This window comes from Lactuca virosa, chromosome 1 (assembly GCF_052849685.1).
Source record: "Lactuca virosa cultivar CGN04683 chromosome 1, Lactuca_virosa_CGN04683_v6, whole genome shotgun sequence".
Taxonomy (NCBI): Eukaryota; Viridiplantae; Streptophyta; class Magnoliopsida; order Asterales; family Asteraceae; genus Lactuca; species Lactuca virosa.
In genome coordinates this window covers 263,413,560-263,428,448 of record NC_136426.1, presented here as the reverse complement: position 1 = coordinate 263,428,448, position 14,889 = coordinate 263,413,560, and the positions used below count along the sequence as shown (strand labels likewise).

The 14,889-nt window shown below is 47.1% G+C and overlaps 43 non-coding genes across 43 annotated transcripts; all 43 read right to left on the bottom strand.

Annotated features, from left to right (window-relative positions):
- Positions 1 to 78: 78 nt before the first annotated feature.
- Positions 79 to 197, bottom strand: LOC145146156 (5S ribosomal RNA). Its single transcript, XR_013727105.1, has one exon. It is a non-coding gene; the product is annotated as a 5S ribosomal RNA (ribosomal RNA).
- A 232-nt stretch (positions 198 to 429) lies between these two features.
- LOC145144812 (5S ribosomal RNA) lies at positions 430 to 548 on the bottom strand. The gene has a single exon (XR_013725813.1). It is a non-coding gene; the product is annotated as a 5S ribosomal RNA (ribosomal RNA).
- A 229-nt stretch (positions 549 to 777) lies between these two features.
- LOC145153218 (5S ribosomal RNA) lies at positions 778 to 896 on the bottom strand. Its single transcript, XR_013733738.1, has one exon. It is a non-coding gene; the product is annotated as a 5S ribosomal RNA (ribosomal RNA).
- A 230-nt stretch (positions 897 to 1,126) lies between these two features.
- LOC145153563 (5S ribosomal RNA) lies at positions 1,127 to 1,245 on the bottom strand. Its single transcript, XR_013734064.1, has one exon. It is a non-coding gene; the product is annotated as a 5S ribosomal RNA (ribosomal RNA).
- Positions 1,246 to 1,474: 229 nt separating this feature from the next.
- LOC145146155 (5S ribosomal RNA) lies at positions 1,475 to 1,593 on the bottom strand. The gene has a single exon (XR_013727104.1). It is a non-coding gene; the product is annotated as a 5S ribosomal RNA (ribosomal RNA).
- Positions 1,594 to 1,825: 232 nt separating this feature from the next.
- LOC145145506 (5S ribosomal RNA) lies at positions 1,826 to 1,944 on the bottom strand. The gene has a single exon (XR_013726476.1). It is a non-coding gene; the product is annotated as a 5S ribosomal RNA (ribosomal RNA).
- Positions 1,945 to 2,173: 229 nt separating this feature from the next.
- LOC145153217 (5S ribosomal RNA) lies at positions 2,174 to 2,292 on the bottom strand. The gene has a single exon (XR_013733737.1). It is a non-coding gene; the product is annotated as a 5S ribosomal RNA (ribosomal RNA).
- A 230-nt stretch (positions 2,293 to 2,522) lies between these two features.
- Positions 2,523 to 2,641, bottom strand: LOC145153216 (5S ribosomal RNA). The gene has a single exon (XR_013733736.1). It is a non-coding gene; the product is annotated as a 5S ribosomal RNA (ribosomal RNA).
- Positions 2,642 to 2,868: 227 nt separating this feature from the next.
- Positions 2,869 to 2,987, bottom strand: LOC145144589 (5S ribosomal RNA). Its single transcript, XR_013725600.1, has one exon. It is a non-coding gene; the product is annotated as a 5S ribosomal RNA (ribosomal RNA).
- Positions 2,988 to 3,216: 229 nt separating this feature from the next.
- Positions 3,217 to 3,335, bottom strand: LOC145153215 (5S ribosomal RNA). Its single transcript, XR_013733735.1, has one exon. It is a non-coding gene; the product is annotated as a 5S ribosomal RNA (ribosomal RNA).
- A 230-nt stretch (positions 3,336 to 3,565) lies between these two features.
- Positions 3,566 to 3,684, bottom strand: LOC145144341 (5S ribosomal RNA). Its single transcript, XR_013725352.1, has one exon. It is a non-coding gene; the product is annotated as a 5S ribosomal RNA (ribosomal RNA).
- A 229-nt stretch (positions 3,685 to 3,913) lies between these two features.
- Positions 3,914 to 4,032, bottom strand: LOC145150179 (5S ribosomal RNA). Its single transcript, XR_013731004.1, has one exon. It is a non-coding gene; the product is annotated as a 5S ribosomal RNA (ribosomal RNA).
- A 230-nt stretch (positions 4,033 to 4,262) lies between these two features.
- On the bottom strand, positions 4,263 to 4,381 carry LOC145146154 (5S ribosomal RNA). Its single transcript, XR_013727103.1, has one exon. It is a non-coding gene; the product is annotated as a 5S ribosomal RNA (ribosomal RNA).
- Positions 4,382 to 4,612: 231 nt separating this feature from the next.
- Positions 4,613 to 4,731, bottom strand: LOC145142726 (5S ribosomal RNA). The gene has a single exon (XR_013723793.1). It is a non-coding gene; the product is annotated as a 5S ribosomal RNA (ribosomal RNA).
- Positions 4,732 to 4,959: 228 nt separating this feature from the next.
- On the bottom strand, positions 4,960 to 5,078 carry LOC145150166 (5S ribosomal RNA). The gene has a single exon (XR_013730992.1). It is a non-coding gene; the product is annotated as a 5S ribosomal RNA (ribosomal RNA).
- A 229-nt stretch (positions 5,079 to 5,307) lies between these two features.
- Positions 5,308 to 5,426, bottom strand: LOC145153214 (5S ribosomal RNA). Its single transcript, XR_013733734.1, has one exon. It is a non-coding gene; the product is annotated as a 5S ribosomal RNA (ribosomal RNA).
- A 227-nt stretch (positions 5,427 to 5,653) lies between these two features.
- LOC145141515 (5S ribosomal RNA) lies at positions 5,654 to 5,772 on the bottom strand. The gene has a single exon (XR_013722718.1). It is a non-coding gene; the product is annotated as a 5S ribosomal RNA (ribosomal RNA).
- Positions 5,773 to 6,003: 231 nt separating this feature from the next.
- On the bottom strand, positions 6,004 to 6,122 carry LOC145156082 (5S ribosomal RNA). Its single transcript, XR_013736508.1, has one exon. It is a non-coding gene; the product is annotated as a 5S ribosomal RNA (ribosomal RNA).
- Positions 6,123 to 6,351: 229 nt separating this feature from the next.
- LOC145146153 (5S ribosomal RNA) lies at positions 6,352 to 6,470 on the bottom strand. Its single transcript, XR_013727102.1, has one exon. It is a non-coding gene; the product is annotated as a 5S ribosomal RNA (ribosomal RNA).
- A 231-nt stretch (positions 6,471 to 6,701) lies between these two features.
- LOC145145191 (5S ribosomal RNA) lies at positions 6,702 to 6,820 on the bottom strand. Its single transcript, XR_013726178.1, has one exon. It is a non-coding gene; the product is annotated as a 5S ribosomal RNA (ribosomal RNA).
- Positions 6,821 to 7,049: 229 nt separating this feature from the next.
- LOC145153213 (5S ribosomal RNA) lies at positions 7,050 to 7,168 on the bottom strand. The gene has a single exon (XR_013733733.1). It is a non-coding gene; the product is annotated as a 5S ribosomal RNA (ribosomal RNA).
- A 230-nt stretch (positions 7,169 to 7,398) lies between these two features.
- Positions 7,399 to 7,517, bottom strand: LOC145153211 (5S ribosomal RNA). The gene has a single exon (XR_013733731.1). It is a non-coding gene; the product is annotated as a 5S ribosomal RNA (ribosomal RNA).
- A 227-nt stretch (positions 7,518 to 7,744) lies between these two features.
- On the bottom strand, positions 7,745 to 7,863 carry LOC145144588 (5S ribosomal RNA). The gene has a single exon (XR_013725599.1). It is a non-coding gene; the product is annotated as a 5S ribosomal RNA (ribosomal RNA).
- A 230-nt stretch (positions 7,864 to 8,093) lies between these two features.
- Positions 8,094 to 8,212, bottom strand: LOC145143652 (5S ribosomal RNA). The gene has a single exon (XR_013724682.1). It is a non-coding gene; the product is annotated as a 5S ribosomal RNA (ribosomal RNA).
- Positions 8,213 to 8,440: 228 nt separating this feature from the next.
- Positions 8,441 to 8,560, bottom strand: LOC145149016 (5S ribosomal RNA). Its single transcript, XR_013729878.1, has one exon. It is a non-coding gene; the product is annotated as a 5S ribosomal RNA (ribosomal RNA).
- A 229-nt stretch (positions 8,561 to 8,789) lies between these two features.
- LOC145150155 (5S ribosomal RNA) lies at positions 8,790 to 8,908 on the bottom strand. Its single transcript, XR_013730981.1, has one exon. It is a non-coding gene; the product is annotated as a 5S ribosomal RNA (ribosomal RNA).
- A 229-nt stretch (positions 8,909 to 9,137) lies between these two features.
- On the bottom strand, positions 9,138 to 9,256 carry LOC145149306 (5S ribosomal RNA). The gene has a single exon (XR_013730155.1). It is a non-coding gene; the product is annotated as a 5S ribosomal RNA (ribosomal RNA).
- Positions 9,257 to 9,486: 230 nt separating this feature from the next.
- Positions 9,487 to 9,605, bottom strand: LOC145142704 (5S ribosomal RNA). The gene has a single exon (XR_013723772.1). It is a non-coding gene; the product is annotated as a 5S ribosomal RNA (ribosomal RNA).
- A 230-nt stretch (positions 9,606 to 9,835) lies between these two features.
- Positions 9,836 to 9,954, bottom strand: LOC145154073 (5S ribosomal RNA). The gene has a single exon (XR_013734557.1). It is a non-coding gene; the product is annotated as a 5S ribosomal RNA (ribosomal RNA).
- Positions 9,955 to 10,183: 229 nt separating this feature from the next.
- LOC145153210 (5S ribosomal RNA) lies at positions 10,184 to 10,302 on the bottom strand. Its single transcript, XR_013733730.1, has one exon. It is a non-coding gene; the product is annotated as a 5S ribosomal RNA (ribosomal RNA).
- A 229-nt stretch (positions 10,303 to 10,531) lies between these two features.
- LOC145150143 (5S ribosomal RNA) lies at positions 10,532 to 10,650 on the bottom strand. Its single transcript, XR_013730969.1, has one exon. It is a non-coding gene; the product is annotated as a 5S ribosomal RNA (ribosomal RNA).
- Positions 10,651 to 10,880: 230 nt separating this feature from the next.
- On the bottom strand, positions 10,881 to 10,999 carry LOC145146152 (5S ribosomal RNA). The gene has a single exon (XR_013727101.1). It is a non-coding gene; the product is annotated as a 5S ribosomal RNA (ribosomal RNA).
- Positions 11,000 to 11,230: 231 nt separating this feature from the next.
- LOC145148194 (5S ribosomal RNA) lies at positions 11,231 to 11,350 on the bottom strand. Its single transcript, XR_013729091.1, has one exon. It is a non-coding gene; the product is annotated as a 5S ribosomal RNA (ribosomal RNA).
- Positions 11,351 to 11,579: 229 nt separating this feature from the next.
- Positions 11,580 to 11,698, bottom strand: LOC145150131 (5S ribosomal RNA). Its single transcript, XR_013730957.1, has one exon. It is a non-coding gene; the product is annotated as a 5S ribosomal RNA (ribosomal RNA).
- A 229-nt stretch (positions 11,699 to 11,927) lies between these two features.
- On the bottom strand, positions 11,928 to 12,046 carry LOC145153209 (5S ribosomal RNA). Its single transcript, XR_013733729.1, has one exon. It is a non-coding gene; the product is annotated as a 5S ribosomal RNA (ribosomal RNA).
- Positions 12,047 to 12,273: 227 nt separating this feature from the next.
- LOC145150119 (5S ribosomal RNA) lies at positions 12,274 to 12,392 on the bottom strand. Its single transcript, XR_013730946.1, has one exon. It is a non-coding gene; the product is annotated as a 5S ribosomal RNA (ribosomal RNA).
- A 230-nt stretch (positions 12,393 to 12,622) lies between these two features.
- Positions 12,623 to 12,741, bottom strand: LOC145154430 (5S ribosomal RNA). The gene has a single exon (XR_013734901.1). It is a non-coding gene; the product is annotated as a 5S ribosomal RNA (ribosomal RNA).
- A 229-nt stretch (positions 12,742 to 12,970) lies between these two features.
- Positions 12,971 to 13,088, bottom strand: LOC145149081 (5S ribosomal RNA). The gene has a single exon (XR_013729942.1). It is a non-coding gene; the product is annotated as a 5S ribosomal RNA (ribosomal RNA).
- Positions 13,089 to 13,319: 231 nt separating this feature from the next.
- On the bottom strand, positions 13,320 to 13,438 carry LOC145144811 (5S ribosomal RNA). Its single transcript, XR_013725812.1, has one exon. It is a non-coding gene; the product is annotated as a 5S ribosomal RNA (ribosomal RNA).
- A 229-nt stretch (positions 13,439 to 13,667) lies between these two features.
- On the bottom strand, positions 13,668 to 13,786 carry LOC145153208 (5S ribosomal RNA). Its single transcript, XR_013733728.1, has one exon. It is a non-coding gene; the product is annotated as a 5S ribosomal RNA (ribosomal RNA).
- A 229-nt stretch (positions 13,787 to 14,015) lies between these two features.
- On the bottom strand, positions 14,016 to 14,134 carry LOC145153562 (5S ribosomal RNA). Its single transcript, XR_013734063.1, has one exon. It is a non-coding gene; the product is annotated as a 5S ribosomal RNA (ribosomal RNA).
- A 230-nt stretch (positions 14,135 to 14,364) lies between these two features.
- LOC145146151 (5S ribosomal RNA) lies at positions 14,365 to 14,483 on the bottom strand. The gene has a single exon (XR_013727100.1). It is a non-coding gene; the product is annotated as a 5S ribosomal RNA (ribosomal RNA).
- Positions 14,484 to 14,711: 228 nt separating this feature from the next.
- On the bottom strand, positions 14,712 to 14,830 carry LOC145150108 (5S ribosomal RNA). Its single transcript, XR_013730935.1, has one exon. It is a non-coding gene; the product is annotated as a 5S ribosomal RNA (ribosomal RNA).
- Between the last annotated feature and the right edge of the window lie 59 nt (positions 14,831 to 14,889).

Sequence of the window (14,889 nt, the reverse complement as noted above, 5' to 3'; positions counted from 1 at the left end):
GAAATAGCAAGAAAGAAAAAAAAACAAAAAAAAACCGCACGTAAAATCTAAAAAAACGCAAACGGACAACGAAAAAGGGGGGTGCAACACGAGGACTTCCCAGGGGGTCACCCATCCTAGTACTACTCTCGCCCATGCACGTTTAACTGCGGAGTTCTGATAGGATCCGGTGCATTAGTGCTGGTATGATCGCACCCGAAATACTATCCATACTTATTGCTTGTATGTCTTAAAAGACGCAGAACCTCCTTTGTTTTCGTACGCGAGGCGTGGGACCCACGTGACCGATCGGCTCCGTTCCAAAAATACGAAGACCATGAACCATGAAACGGAGGCCACCCGAGCATAGAAATAGCAAGAAAGAAAAAAAAAACAAAAAAAAAAACCGCACGTAAAATCTAAAAAAACGCAAACGGACAACGAAAAAAGGGGGTGCAACACGAGGACTTCCCAGGGGGTCACCCATCCTAGTACTACTCTCGCCCAAGAACGTTTAACTGCGGAGTTCTGATGGGATCCGGTGCATTAGTGCTGGTATGATCGCACCCGAAATACTATCCATGCTTATTGCTTGTATGTCTTAAAAGACGCAGAACCTCCTTTGTTTTCGTACGCGAGGCGTGGGACCCACGTGACCGATCAACTCCGTTCCAAAAATACGAAGACCATCAACCATGAAGCGGAGGCCACCCGAGCATAGAAATAGCAAGAAAGAAAAAAAAACAAAAAAAAATCGCACGTAAAATCTAAAAAAACGCAAACGGACAACGAAAAAGGGGGGTGCAACACGAGGACTTCCCATGGGGTCACCCATCCTAGTACTACTCTCGCCCAAGCACGCTTAACTGCGGAGTTCTGATGGGATCCGGTGCATTAGTGCTGGTATGATCGCACCCGAAATACTATCCATGCTTATTGCTTTTATGTCTTTAAAGACGCAGAACCTCCTTTGTTTTCGTACGCGAGGCGTGGGACCCACGTGACCGATCGGCTCCGTTCCAAAAATACGAAGACCATGAACCATGAAACGGAGGCCACCCAAGCATAGAAATAGCAAGAAAGAAAAAAAAAACAAAAAAAAACCGCACGTAAAATCTAAAAAAACGCAAACGGACAACGAAAAAGGGGGGTGCAACACGAGGACTTCCCAGGGGGTCACCCATCCTAGTACTACTCTCGCCCAAGCACGCTTAGCTGCGGAGTTCTGATGGGATCCGGTGCATTAGTGCTGGTATGATCGCACCCGAAATACTATCCATGCTTATTGCTTGTATGTCTTAAAAGACGCAGAACCTCCTTTGTTTTCGTACGCGAGGCGTGGGACCCACGTGACCGATCGGCTCCGTTCCAAAAATACGAAGACCATGAACCATGAAACGGAGGCCACCCGAGCATAGAAATAGCAAGAAAGAAAAAAAAACAAAAAAAAACCGCACGTAAAATCTAAAAAAACGCAAACGGACAACGAAAAAGGGGGGTGCAACACGAGGACTTCCCAGGGGGTCACCCATCCTAGTACTACTCTCGCCCATGCACGTTTAACTGCGGAGTTCTGATAGGATCCGGTGCATTAGTGCTGGTATGATCGCACCCGAAATACTATCCATACTTATTGCTTGTATGTCTTAAAAGACGCAGAACCTCCTTTGTTTTCGTACGCGAGGCGTGGGACCCACGTGACCGATCGGCTCCGTTCCAAAAATACGAAGACCATGAACCCTGAAACGGAGGCCACCCGAGCATAGAAATAGCAAGAAAGAAAAAAAAAACAAAAAAAAAAACCGCACGTAAAATCTAAAAAAACGCAAACGGACAACGAAAAAAGGGGGTGCAACACGAGGACTTCCCATGGGGTCACCCATCCTAGTACTACTCTCGCCCAAGAACGTTTAACTGCGGAGTTCTGATGGGATCCGGTGCATTAGTGCTGGTATGATCGCACCCGAAATACTATCCATGCTTATTGCTTGCATGTCTTAAAAGACGCAGAACCTCCTTTGTTTTCGTACGCGAGGCGTGGGACCCACGTGACCGATCAACTCCGTTCCAAAAATACGAAGACCATCAACCATGAAGCGGAGGCCACCCGAGCATAGAAATAGCAAGAAAGAAAAAAAAACAAAAAAAAATCGCACGTAAAATCTAAAAAAACGCAAACGGACAACGAAAATGGGGGGTGCAACACGAGGACTTCCCATGGGGTCACCCATCCTAGTACTACTCTCGCCCAAGCACGCTTAACTGCGGAGTTCTGATGGGATCCGGTGCATTAGTGCTGGTATGATCGCACCCGAAATACTATCCATGCTTATTGCTTTTATGTCTTTAAAGACGCAGAACCTCCTTTGTTTTCGTACGCGAGGCGTGGGACCCACGTGACCGATCGGCTCCGTTCCAAAAATACGAAGACCATCAACCATGAAGCGGAGGCCACCCGAGCATAGAAATAGCAAGAAAGAAAAAAAAAACAAAAAAAAACCGCATGTAAAATCTAAAAAAACGCAAACGGACAACGAAAAAGGGGGGTGCAACACGAGGACTTCCCATGGGGTCACCCATCCTAGTACTACTCTCGCCCAAGCACGCTTAACTGCGGAGTTCTGATGGGATCCGGTGCATTAGTGCTGGTATGATCGCACCCGAAATATTGTCCATGCTTATTGCTTGTATGTCTTAAAAGACACAGAACCTCCTTTGTTTTCGTACGCGAGGCGTGGGACCCACGTGACCGATCGGCTCCTTTCCAAAAATACGAAGACCATGAACCATGAAACGGAGGCCACCCGAGCATAGAAATAGCAAGAAAAAAAAAACAAAAAAAAACCGCACGTAAAATCTAAAAAAACGCAAACGGACAACGAAAAAGGGTGGGTGCAACACAAGGACTTCCCAGGGGGTCACCCATCCTAGTACTACTCTCGCCCAAGCACGCTTAACTGCAGAGTTCTGATGGGATCCGGTGCATTAGTGCTGGTATGATCGCACCCGAAATACTATCCATGCTTATTGCTTTTATGTCTTAAAAGACGCAGAACCTCCTTTGTTTTCGTACGCGAGGCGTGGGACCCACGTGACCGATCGGCTCCGTTCCAAAAATACGAAGACCATGAACCATGAAACGGAGGCCACCCGAGCATAGAAATAGCAAGAAAGAAAAAAAAACAAAAAAAAACCGCACGTAAAATCTAAAAAAACGCAAACGGACAACGAAAAAGGGGGGTGCAACACGAGGACTTCCCATGGGGTCACCCATCCTAGTACTACTCTCGCCCAAGCACGCTTAACTGCGGAGTTCTGATGGGATCCGGTGCATTAGTGCTGGTATGATCGCACCCGAAATACGATCCATGCTTATTGCTTTTATGTCTTAAAAGACGCAGAACCTCCTTTGTTTTCGTACGCGAGGCGTGGGACCCACGTGACCGATCGGCTCCGTTCCAAAAATACGAAGACCATGAACCATGAAACGGAGGCCACCCGAGCATAGAAATAGCAAGAAAGAAAAAAAAACAAAAAAAAAAACGCACGTAAAATCTAAAAAAACGCAAACGGACAACGAAAAAGGGGGGTGCAACACGAGGACTTACCAGGGGGTCACCCATCCTAGTACTACTCTCGCCCAAGCACGCTTAACTGCGGAGTTCTGATGGGATCCGGTGCATTAGTGCTGGTATGATCGCACCCGAAATACGATCCATGCTTATTGCTTTTATGTCTTAAAAGACGCGGAACCTCCTTTGTTTTCGTACGCGAGGCGTGGAACCCACGTGACCGATCGGCTCCGTTCCAAAAATACGAAAACCATCAACCATGAAGCGGAGGCCACCCGAGCATAGAAATAGAAAGAAAGAAAAAAAAACAAAAAAAAACCGCACGTAAAATCTAAAAAAACGCAAACGGACAACGAAAAAGGGGGGTGCAACACGAGGACTTCCCAGGGGGTCACCCATCCTAGTACTACTCTCGCCCAAGCACGCTTAACTGCGGAGTTCTGATGGGATCCGGTGCATTAGTGCTGGTATGATCGCACCCGAAATACTATCCATGCTTATTGCTTGTATGTCTTAAAAGACGCAGAACCTCCTTTGTTTTCGTACGCGAGGCGTGGGACCCACGTGACCGATCGGCTCCGTTCCAAAAATACGAAGACCATGAACCATGAAACGGAGGCCACCCGAGCATAGAAATAGCAAGAAAGAAAAAAAAACAAAAAAAAAACCGCACGTAAAATCTAAAAAAACGCAAACGGACAACGAAAAAGGGGGGTGCAACACGAGGACTTCCCAGGGGGTCACCCATCCTAGTACTACTCTCGCCCATGCACGTTTAACTGCGGAGTTCTGATAGGATCCGGTGCATTAGTGCTGGTATGATCGCACCCGAAATACTATCCATACTTATTGCTTGTATGTCTTAAAAGACGCAGAACCTCCTTTGTTTTCGTACGCGAGGCGTGGGACCCACGTGACCGATCGGCTCCGTTCCAAAAATACGAAGACCATGAACCATGAAACGGAGGCCACCCGAGCATAGAAATAGCAAGAAAGAAAAAAAAAACAAAAAAAAAACCGCACGTAAAATCTAAAAAAACGCAAACGGACAACGAAAAAAGGGGGTGCAACACGAGGACTTCCCAGGGGGTCACCCATCCTAGTACTACTCTCACCCAAGCACGTTTAACTGCGGAGTTCTGATGGGATCCGGTGCATTAGTGCTGGTATGATCGCACCCGAAATACTATCCATGCTTATTGCTTGTATGTCTTAAAAGACGCAGAACCTCCTTTGTTTTCGTACGCGAGGCGTGGGACCCACGTGACCGATCGGCTCCGTTCCAAAAATACGAAGACCATGAACCATGAAACGGAGGCCACCCGAGCATAGAAATAGCAAGAAAGAAAAAAAAACAAAAAAAAACGCACGTAAAATCTAAAAAAACGCAAACGGACAACGAAAAAGGGGGGTGCAACACGAGGACTTCCCAGGGGGTCACCCATCCTAGTACTACTCTCGCCCAAGCACGCTTAACTGCGGAGTTCTGATGGGATCCGGTGCATTAGTGCTGGTATGATCGCACCCAAAATACTATCCATGCTTATTGCTTGTATGTCTTAAAAGACGCAGAAACTCCTTTGTTTTCGTACGCGAGGCGTGGGACCCACGTGACCGATCAGCTCCGTTCCAAAAATACGAAGACCATCAACCATGAAGCGGAGGCCACCCGAGCATAGAAATAGCAAGAAAGAAAAAAAAACAAAAAAAGACCGCATGTAAAATCTAAAAAAACGCAAACGGACAACGAAAAAGGGGGGTGCAACACGAGGACTTCCCATGGGGTCACCCATCCTAGTACTACTCTCGCCCAAGCACGCTTAACTGCGGAGTTCTGATGGGATCCGGTGCATTAGTGCTGGTATGATCGCACCCGAAATACTGTCCATGCTTATTGCTTGTATGTCTTAAAAGACACAGAACCTCCTTTGTTTTCGTACGCGAGGCGTGGGACCCACGTGACCGATCGGCTCCTTTCCAAAAATACGAAGACCATGAACCATGAAACGGAGGCCACCCGAGCATAGAAATAGCAAGAAAAAAAAAACAAAAAAAAACCGCACGTAAAATCTAAAAAAACGCAAACGGACAACGAAAAAGGGGGGGTGCAACACGAGGACTTCCCAGGGGGTCACCCATCCTAGTACTACTCTCGCCCAAGCACGCTTAACTGCGGAGTTCTGATGGGATCCGGTGCATTAGTGTTGGTATGATCGCACCCGAAATACTATCCATGCTTATTGCTTTTATGTCTTAAAAGACGCAGAACCTCCTTTGTTTTCGTACGCGAGGCGTGGGACCCACGTGACCGATCGGCTCCGTTCCAAAAATACGAAGACCATGAACCATGAAACGGAGGCCACCCAAGCATAGAAATAGCAAGAAAGAAAAAAAAAAACAAAAAAAAACCGCACGTAAAATCTAAAAAAACGCAAACGGACAGCGAAAAAGGGGGATGCAACACGAGGACTTCCCAGGGGGTCACCCATCGTAGTACTACTCTCGCCCAAGCACGCTTAGCTGCGGAGTTCTGATGGGATCCGGTGCATTAGTGCTGGTATGATCGCACCCGAAATACTATCCATGCTTATTGCTTGTATGTCTTAAAAGACGCAGAACCTCCTTTGTTTTCGTACGCGAGGCGTGGGACCCACGTGACCGATCGGCTCCGTTCCAAAAATACGAAGACCATGAACCATGAAACGGAGGCCACCCGAGCATAGAAATAGCAAGAAAGAAAAAAAAACAAAAAAAAACCGCACGTAAAATCTAAAAAAACGCAAACGGACAACGAAAAAGGGGGGTGCAACACGAGGACTTCCCAGGGGGTCACCCATCCTAGTACTACTCTCGCCCATGCACGTTTAACTGCGGAGTTCTGATAGGATCCGGTGCATTAGTGCTGGTATGATCGCACCCGAAATACTATCCATACTTATTGCTTGTATGTCTTAAAAGACGCAGAACCTCCTTTGTTTTCGTACGCGAGGCGTGGGACCCACGTGACCGATCGGCTCCGTTCCAAAAATACGAAGACCATGAACCATGAAACGGAGGCCACCCGAGCATAGAAATAGCAAGAAAGAAAAAAAAAACAAAAAAAAAACCGCACGTAAAATCTAAAAAAACGCAAACGGACAACGAAAAAAGGGGGTGCAACACGAGGACTTCCCAGGGGGTCACCCATCCTAGTACTACTCTCGCCCAAGAACGTTTAACTGCGGAGTTCTGATGGGATCCGGTGCATTAGTGCTGGTATGATTGCACCCGAAATACTATCCATGCTTATTGCTTGTATGTCTTAAAAGACGCAGAACCTCCTTTGTTTTCGTACGCGAGGCGTGGGACCCACGTGACCGATCAGCTCCGTTCCAAAAATACGAAGACCATCAACCATGAAGCGGAGGCCACCCGAGCATAGAAATAGCAAGAAAGAAAAAAAAACAAAAAAAAATCGCACGTAAAATCTAAAAAAACGCAAACGGACAACGAAAAAGGGGGGTGCAACACGAGGACTTCCCATGGGGTCACCCATCCTAGTACTACTCTCGCCCAAGCACGCTTAACTGCGGAGTTCTGATGGGATCCGGTGCATTAGTGCTGGTATGATCGCACCCGAAATACTATCCATGCTTATTGCTTTTATGTCTTAAAAGACGCAGAACCTCCTTTGTTTTCGTACGCGAGGCGTGGAACCCACGTGACCGATCGGCTCCGTTCCAAAAATACGAAGACCATCAACCATGAAGCGGAGGCCACCCGAGCATAGAAATAGCAAGAAAGAAAAAAAAAACAAAAAAAAACCGCATGTAAAATCTAAAAAAACGCAAACGGACAACGAAAAAGGGGGGTGCAACACGAGGACTTCCCATGGGGTCACCCATCCTAGTACTACTCTCGCCCAAGCACGCTTAACTGCGGAGTTCTGATGGGATCCGGTGCATTAGTGCTGGTATGATCGCACCCGAAATATTGTCCATGCTTATTGCTTGTATGTCTTAAAAGACACAGAACCTCCTTTGTTTTCGTACGCGAGGCGTGGGACCCACGTGACCGATCGGCTCCTTTCCAAAAATACGAAGACCATGAACCATGAAACGGAGGCCACCCGAGCATAGAAATAGCAAGAAAAAAAAAACAAAAAAAAACCGCACGTAAAATCTAAAAAAACGCAAACGGACAACGAAAAAGGGTGGGTGCAACACAAGGACTTCCCAGGGGGTCACCCATCCTAGTACTACTCTCGCCCAAGCACGCTTAACTGCAGAGTTCTGATGGGATCCGGTGCATTAGTGCTGGTATGATCGCACCCGAAATAGTATCCATGCTTATTGCTTTTATGTCTTAAAAGACGCAGAACCTCCTTTGTTTTCGTACGCGAGGCGTGGGACCCGCGTGACCGATCGGCTCCGTTCCAAAAATACGAAGACCATGAACCATGAAACGGAGGCCACCCGAGCATAGAAATAGCAAGAAAGAAAAAAAAAACAAAAAAAAACCGCACGTAAAATCTAAAAAAACGCAAACGGACAACGAAAAAGGGGGGTGCAACACGAGGACTTCCCATGGGGTCACCCATCCTAGTACTACTCTCGCCCAAGCACGCTTAACTGCGGAGTTCTGATGGGATCCGGTGCATTACTGCTGGTATGATCGCACCCGAAATACTGTCCATGCTTATTGCTTGTATGTCTTAAAAGACACAGAACCTCCTTTGTTTTCGTACGCGAGGCGTGGGACCCACGTGACCGATCGGCTCCGTTCCAAAAATACGAAGACCATGAACCATGAAACGGAGGCCACCCGAGCATAGAAATAGCAAGAAAAAAAAAACAAAAAAAAAACTGCACGTAAAATCTAAAAAAACGCAAACGGACAACGAAAAAGGGGGGGTGCAACACGAGGACTTCCCAGGGGGTCCACCCATCCTAGTACTACTCTCGCCCAAGCACGCTTAACTGCGGAGTTCTGATGGGATCCGGTGCATTACTGCTGGTATGATCGCACCCGAAATACGATCCATGCTTATTGCTTTTATGTCTTAAAAGACGCAGAACCTCCTTTGTTTTCGTACGCGAGGCGTGGAAACCACGTGACCGATCGGCTCCGTTCCAAAAATACGAAAACCATCAACCATGAAGCGGAGGCCACCCGAGCATAGAAATAGAAAGAAAGAAAAAAAAACAAAAAAAAACCGCACGTAAAATCTAAAAAAACGCAAACGGACAACGAAAAAGGGGGGTGCAACACGAGGACTTCCCAGGGGGTCACCCATCCTAGTACTACTCTCGCCCAAGCACGCTTAACTGCGGAGTTCTGATGGGATCCGGTGCATTAGTGCTGGTATGATCGCACCCGAAATACTATCCATGCTTATTGCTTGTATGTCTTAAAAGACGCAGAACCTCCTTTGTTTTCGTACGCGAGGCGTGGGACCCACGTGACCGATCGGCTCCGTTCCAAAAATACGAAGACCATGAACCATAAAACGGAGGCCACCCGAGCATAGAAATAGCAAGAAAGAAAAAAAAACAAAAAAAAACCGCACGTAAAATCTAAAAAAACGCAAACGGACAACGAAAAAGGGGGGTGCAACACGAGGACTTCCCAGGGGGTCACCCATCCTAGTACTACTCTCGCCCAAGCACGCTTAACTGCGGAGTTTTGATACGATCCGGTGCATTAGTGCTGGTATGATCGCACCCGAAATACTATCCATACTTATTGCTTGTATGTCTTAAAAGACGCAGAACCTCCTTTGTTTTCGTACGCGAGGCGTGGGACCCACGTGACCGATCGGCTCCGTTCCAAAAATACGAAGACCATGAACCATGAAACGGAGGCCACCCGAGCATAGAAATAGCAAGAAAGAAAAAAAAACAAAAAAAAAACCGCACGTAAAATCTAAAAAAACGCAAACGGACAACGAAAAAAGGGGGTGCAACACGAGGACTTCCCAGGGGGTCACCCATCCTAGTACTACTCTCACCCAAGCACGTTTAACTGCGGAGTTCTGATGGGATCCGGTGCATTAGTGCTGGTATGATCGCACCCAAAATACTATCCATGCTTATTGCTTGTATGTCTTAAAAGACGCAGAACCTCCTTTGTTTTCGTACGCGAGGCGTGGGACCCACGTGACCGATCGGCTCCGTTCCAAAAATACGAAGACCATGAACCATGAAACGGAGGCCACCCGAGCATAGAAATAGCAAGAAAGAAAAAAAAACAAAAAAAAAAACGCACGTAAAATCTAAAAAAACGCAAACGGACAACGAAAAAGGGGGGTGCAACACGAGGACTTCCCAGGGGGTCACCCATCCTAGTACTACTCTCGCCCAAGCACACTTAACTGCGGAGTTCTGATGGGATCCGGTGCATTAGTGCTGGTATGATCGCACCCAAAATACTATCCATGCTTATTGCTTGTATGTCTTAAAAGACGCAGAAACTCCTTTGTTTTCGTACGCGAGGCGTGGGACCCACGTGACCGATCAGCTCCGTTCCAAAAATACGAAGACCATCAACCATGAAGCGGAGGCCACCCGAGCATAGAAATAGCAAGAAAGAAAAAAAAACAAAAAAAGACTGCATGTAAAATCTAAAAAAACGCAAACGGACAACGAAAAAGGGGGGTGCAACACGAGGACTTCCCATGGGGTCACCCATCCTAGTACTACTCTCGCCCAAGCACGCTTAACTGCGGAGTTCTGATGGGATCCGGTGCATTAGTGCTGGTATGATCGCACCCGAAATACGATCCATGCTTATTGCTTTTATGTCTTAAAAGACGCAGAACCTCCTTTGTTTTCGTACGCGAGGCGTGGAACCCACGTGACCGATCGGCTCCGTTCCAAAAATACGAAAACCATCAACCATGAAGCGGAGGCCACCCGAGCATAGAAATAGAAAGAAAGAAAAAAAAACAAAAAAAAACCGCACGTAAAATCTAAAAAAACGCAAACGGACAACGAAAAAGGGGGGTGCAACACGAGGACTTCCCAGGGGGTCACCCATCCTAGTACTACTCTCGCCCAAGCACGCTTAACTGCGGAGTTCTGATGGGATCCGGTGCATTAGTGCTGGTATGATCGCACCCGAAATACTATCCATGCTTATTGCTTGTATGTCTTAAAAGACGCAGAACCTCCTTTGTTTTCGTACGCGAGGCGTGGGACCCACGTGACCGATCGGCTCCGTTCCAAAAATACGAAGACCATGAACCATGAAACGGAGGCCACCCGAGCATAGAAATAGCAAGAAAGAAAAAAAAAACAAAAAAAAACCGCACGTAAAATCTAAAAAAACGCAAACGGACAACGAAAAAGGGGGGTGCAACACGAGGACTTCCCAGGGGGTCACCCATCCTAGTACTACTCTCGCCCATGCACGTTTAACTGCGGAGTTCTGATAGGATCCGGTGCATTAGTGCTGGTATGATCGCACCCGAAATACTATCCATACTTATTGCTTGTATGTCTTAAAAGACGCAGAACCTCCTTTGTTTTCGTACGCGAGGCGTGGGACCCACGTGACCGATCGGCTCCGTTCCAAAAATACGAAGACCATGAACCATGAAACGGAGGCCACCCGAGCATAGAAATAGCAAGAAAGAAAAAAAAAACAAAAAAAAAACCGCACGTAAAATCTAAAAAAACGCAAACGGACAACGAAAAAAGGGGGTGCAACACGAGGACTTCCCAGGGGGGTCACCCATCCTAGTACTACTCTCACCCAAGCACGTTTAACTGCGGAGTTCTGATGGGATCCGGTGCATTAGTGCTGGTATGATCGCACCCGAAATACTATCCATGCTTATTGCTTGTATGTCTTAAAAGACGCAGAACCCCCTTTGTTTTCGTACGCGAGGCGTGGGACCCACGTGACCGATCGGCTCCGTTCCAAAAATACGAAGACCATGAACCATTAAACGGAGGCCACCCGAGCATAGAAATAGCAAGAAAGAAAAAAAAACAAAAAAAAAACGCACGTAAAATCTAAAAAAACACAAACGGACAACGAAAAAGGGGGGTGCAACACGAGGACTTCCCAGGGGGTCACCCATCCTAGTACTACTCTCGCCCAAGCACGCTTAACTGCGGAGTTCTGATGGGATCCGGTGCATTAGTGCTGGTATGATCGCACCCAAAATACTATCCATGCTTATTGCTTGTATGTCTTAAAAGACGCAGAAACTCCTTTGTTTTCGTACGCGAGGCGTGGGACCCACGTGACCGATCAGCTCCGTTCCAAAAATACGAAGACCATCAACCATGAAGCGGAGGCCACCCGAGCATAGAAATAGCAAGAAAGAAAAAAAAACAAAAAAAGACCGCATGTAAAATCTAAAAAAACGCAAACGGACAACGAAAAAGGGGGGTGCAACACGAGGACTTCCCATGGGGTCACCCATCCTAGTACTACTCTCGCCCAAGCACGCTTAACTGCGGAGTTCTGATGGGATCCGGTGCATTAGTGCTGGTATGATCGCACCCGAAATACTGTCCATGCTTATTGTTTGTATGTCTTAAAAGACACAGAACCTCCTTTGTTTTCGTACGCGAGGCGTGGGACCCACGTGACCGATCGGCTCCTTTCCAAAAATACGAAGATCATGAACCATGAAACGGAGGCCACCCGAGCATAGAAATAGCAAGAAAAAAAAAACAAAAAAAAACCGCACGTAAAATCTAAAAAAACGCAAACGGACAACGAAAAAGGGGGGGTGCAACACGAGGACTTCCCAGGGGGTCACCCATCCTAGTACTACTCTCGCCCAAGCACGCTTAACTGCGGAGTTCTGATGGGATCCGGTGCATTAGTGCTGGTATGATCGCACCCGAAATATTATCCATGCTTATTGCTTTTATGTCTTAAAAGACGCAGAACCTCCTTTGTTTTCGTACGCGAGGCGTGGGACCCACGTGACCGATCGGCTCCGTTCCAAAAATACGAAGACCATGAACCATGAAACGGAGGCCACCCAAGCATAGAAATAGCAAGAAAGAAAAAAAAAACAAAAAAAAACCGCACGTAAAATCTAAAAAAACGCAAACGGACAACGAAAAAGGGGGGTGCAACACGAGGACTTCCCAGGGGGTCACCCATCGTAGTACTACTCTCGCCCAAGCACGCTTAGCTGCGGAGTTCTGATGGGATCCGGTGCATTAGTGCTGGTATGATCGCACCCGAAATACTATCCATGCTTATTGCTTGTATGTCTTAAAAGACGCAGAACCTCCTTTGTTTTCGTACGCGAGGCGTGGGACCCACGTGACCGATCGGCTCCGTTCCAAAAATACGAAGACCATGAACCATGAAACGGAGGCCACCTGAGCATAGAAATAGCAAGAAAGAAAAAAAAACAAAAAAAAACCGCACGTAAAATCTAAAAAAACGCAAACGGACAACGAAAAAGGGGGGTGCAACACGAGGACTTCCCAGGGGTCACCCATCCTAGTACTACTCTCGCCCATGCACGTTTAACTGCGGAGTTCTGATAGGATCCGGTGCATTAGTGCTGGTATGATCGCACCCGAAATACTATCCATACTTATTGCTTGTATGTCTTAAAAGACGCAGAACCTCCTTTGTTTTCGTACGCGAGGCGTGGGACCCACGTGACCGATCGGCTCCGTTCCAAAAATACGAAGACCATGAACCATGAAACGGAGGCCACCCGAGCATAGAAATAGCAAGAAAGAAAAAAAAAACAAAAAAAAAACCGCACGTAAAATCTAAAAAAACGCAAACGGACAACGAAAAAAGGGGGTGCAACACGAGGACTTCCCAGGGGGTCACCCATCCTAGTACTACTCTCGCCCAAGAACGTTTAACTGCGGAGTTCTGATGGGATCCGGTGCATTAGTGCTGGTATGATCGCACCCGAAATACTATCCATGCTTATTGCTTGTATGTCTTAAAAGACGCAGAACCTCCTTTGTTTTCGTACGCGAGGCGTGGGACCCACGTGACCGATCAGCTCCGTTCCAAAAATACGAAGACCATCAACCATGAAGCGGAGGCCACCCGAGCATAGAAATAGCAAGAAAGAAAAAAAAACAAAAAAAAATCGCACGTAAAATCTAAAAAAACGCAAACGGACAACGAAAAAGGGGGGTGCAACACGAGGACTTCCCATGGGGTCACCCATCCTAGTACTACTCTCGCCCAAGCACGCTTAACTGCGGAGTTCTGATGGGATCCGGTGCATTAGTGCTGGTATGATCGCACCCGAAATACTATCCATGCTTATTGCTTTTATGTCTTAAAAGACGCAGAACCTCCTTTGTTTTCGTACGCGAGGCGTGGGACCCACGTGACCGATCGGCTCCGTTCCAAAAATACGAAGACCATGAACCATGAAACGGAGGCCACCCGAGCATAGAAATAGCAAGAAAGAAAAAAAAACAAAAAAAAACCGCACGTAAAATCTAAAAAAACGCAAACGGACAACGAAAAAGGGGGGTGCAACACGAGGACTTCCCAGGGGGTCACCCATCCTAGTACTACTCTCGCCCAAGCACGCTTAGCTGCGGAGTTCTGATGGGATCCGGTGCATTAGTGCTGGTATGATCGCACCCGAAATACTATCCATGCTTATTGCTTGTATGTCTTAAAAGACGCAGAACCTCCTTTGTTTTCGTACGCGAGGCGTGGGACCCACGTGACCGATCGGCTCCGTTCCAAAAATACGAAGACCATGAACCATGAAACGGAGGCCACCCGAGCATAGAAATAGCAAGAAAGAAAAAAAAACAAAAAAAAAACCGCACGTAAAATCTAAAAAAACGCAAACGGACAACGAAAAAGGGGGGTGCAACACGAGGACTTCCCAGGGGGTCACCCATCCTAGTACTACTCTCGCCCATGCACGTTTAACTGCGGAGTTCTGATAGGATCCGGTGCATTAGTGCTGGTATGATCGCACCCGAAATACTATCCATACTTATTGCTTGTATGTCTTAAAAGACGCAGAACCTCCTTTGTTTTCGTACGCGAGGCGTGGGACCCACGTGACCGATCGGCTCCGTTCCAAAAATACGAAGACCATGAACCATGAAACGGAGGCCACCCGAGCATAGAAATAGCAAGAAAAAAAAAAACAAAAAAAAACCGCACGTAAAATCTAAAAAAACGCAAACGGACAACGAAAAAGGGGGGGTGCAACACGAGGACTTCCCAGGGGGTCACCCATCCTAGTACTACTCTCGCCCAAGCACGCTTAACTGCGGAGTTCTGATGGGATCCGGTGCATTAGTGCTGGTATGATCGCACCCGAAATACTATCCATGCTTATTGCTTTTATGTCTTAAAAGACGCAGAACCTCCTTTGTTT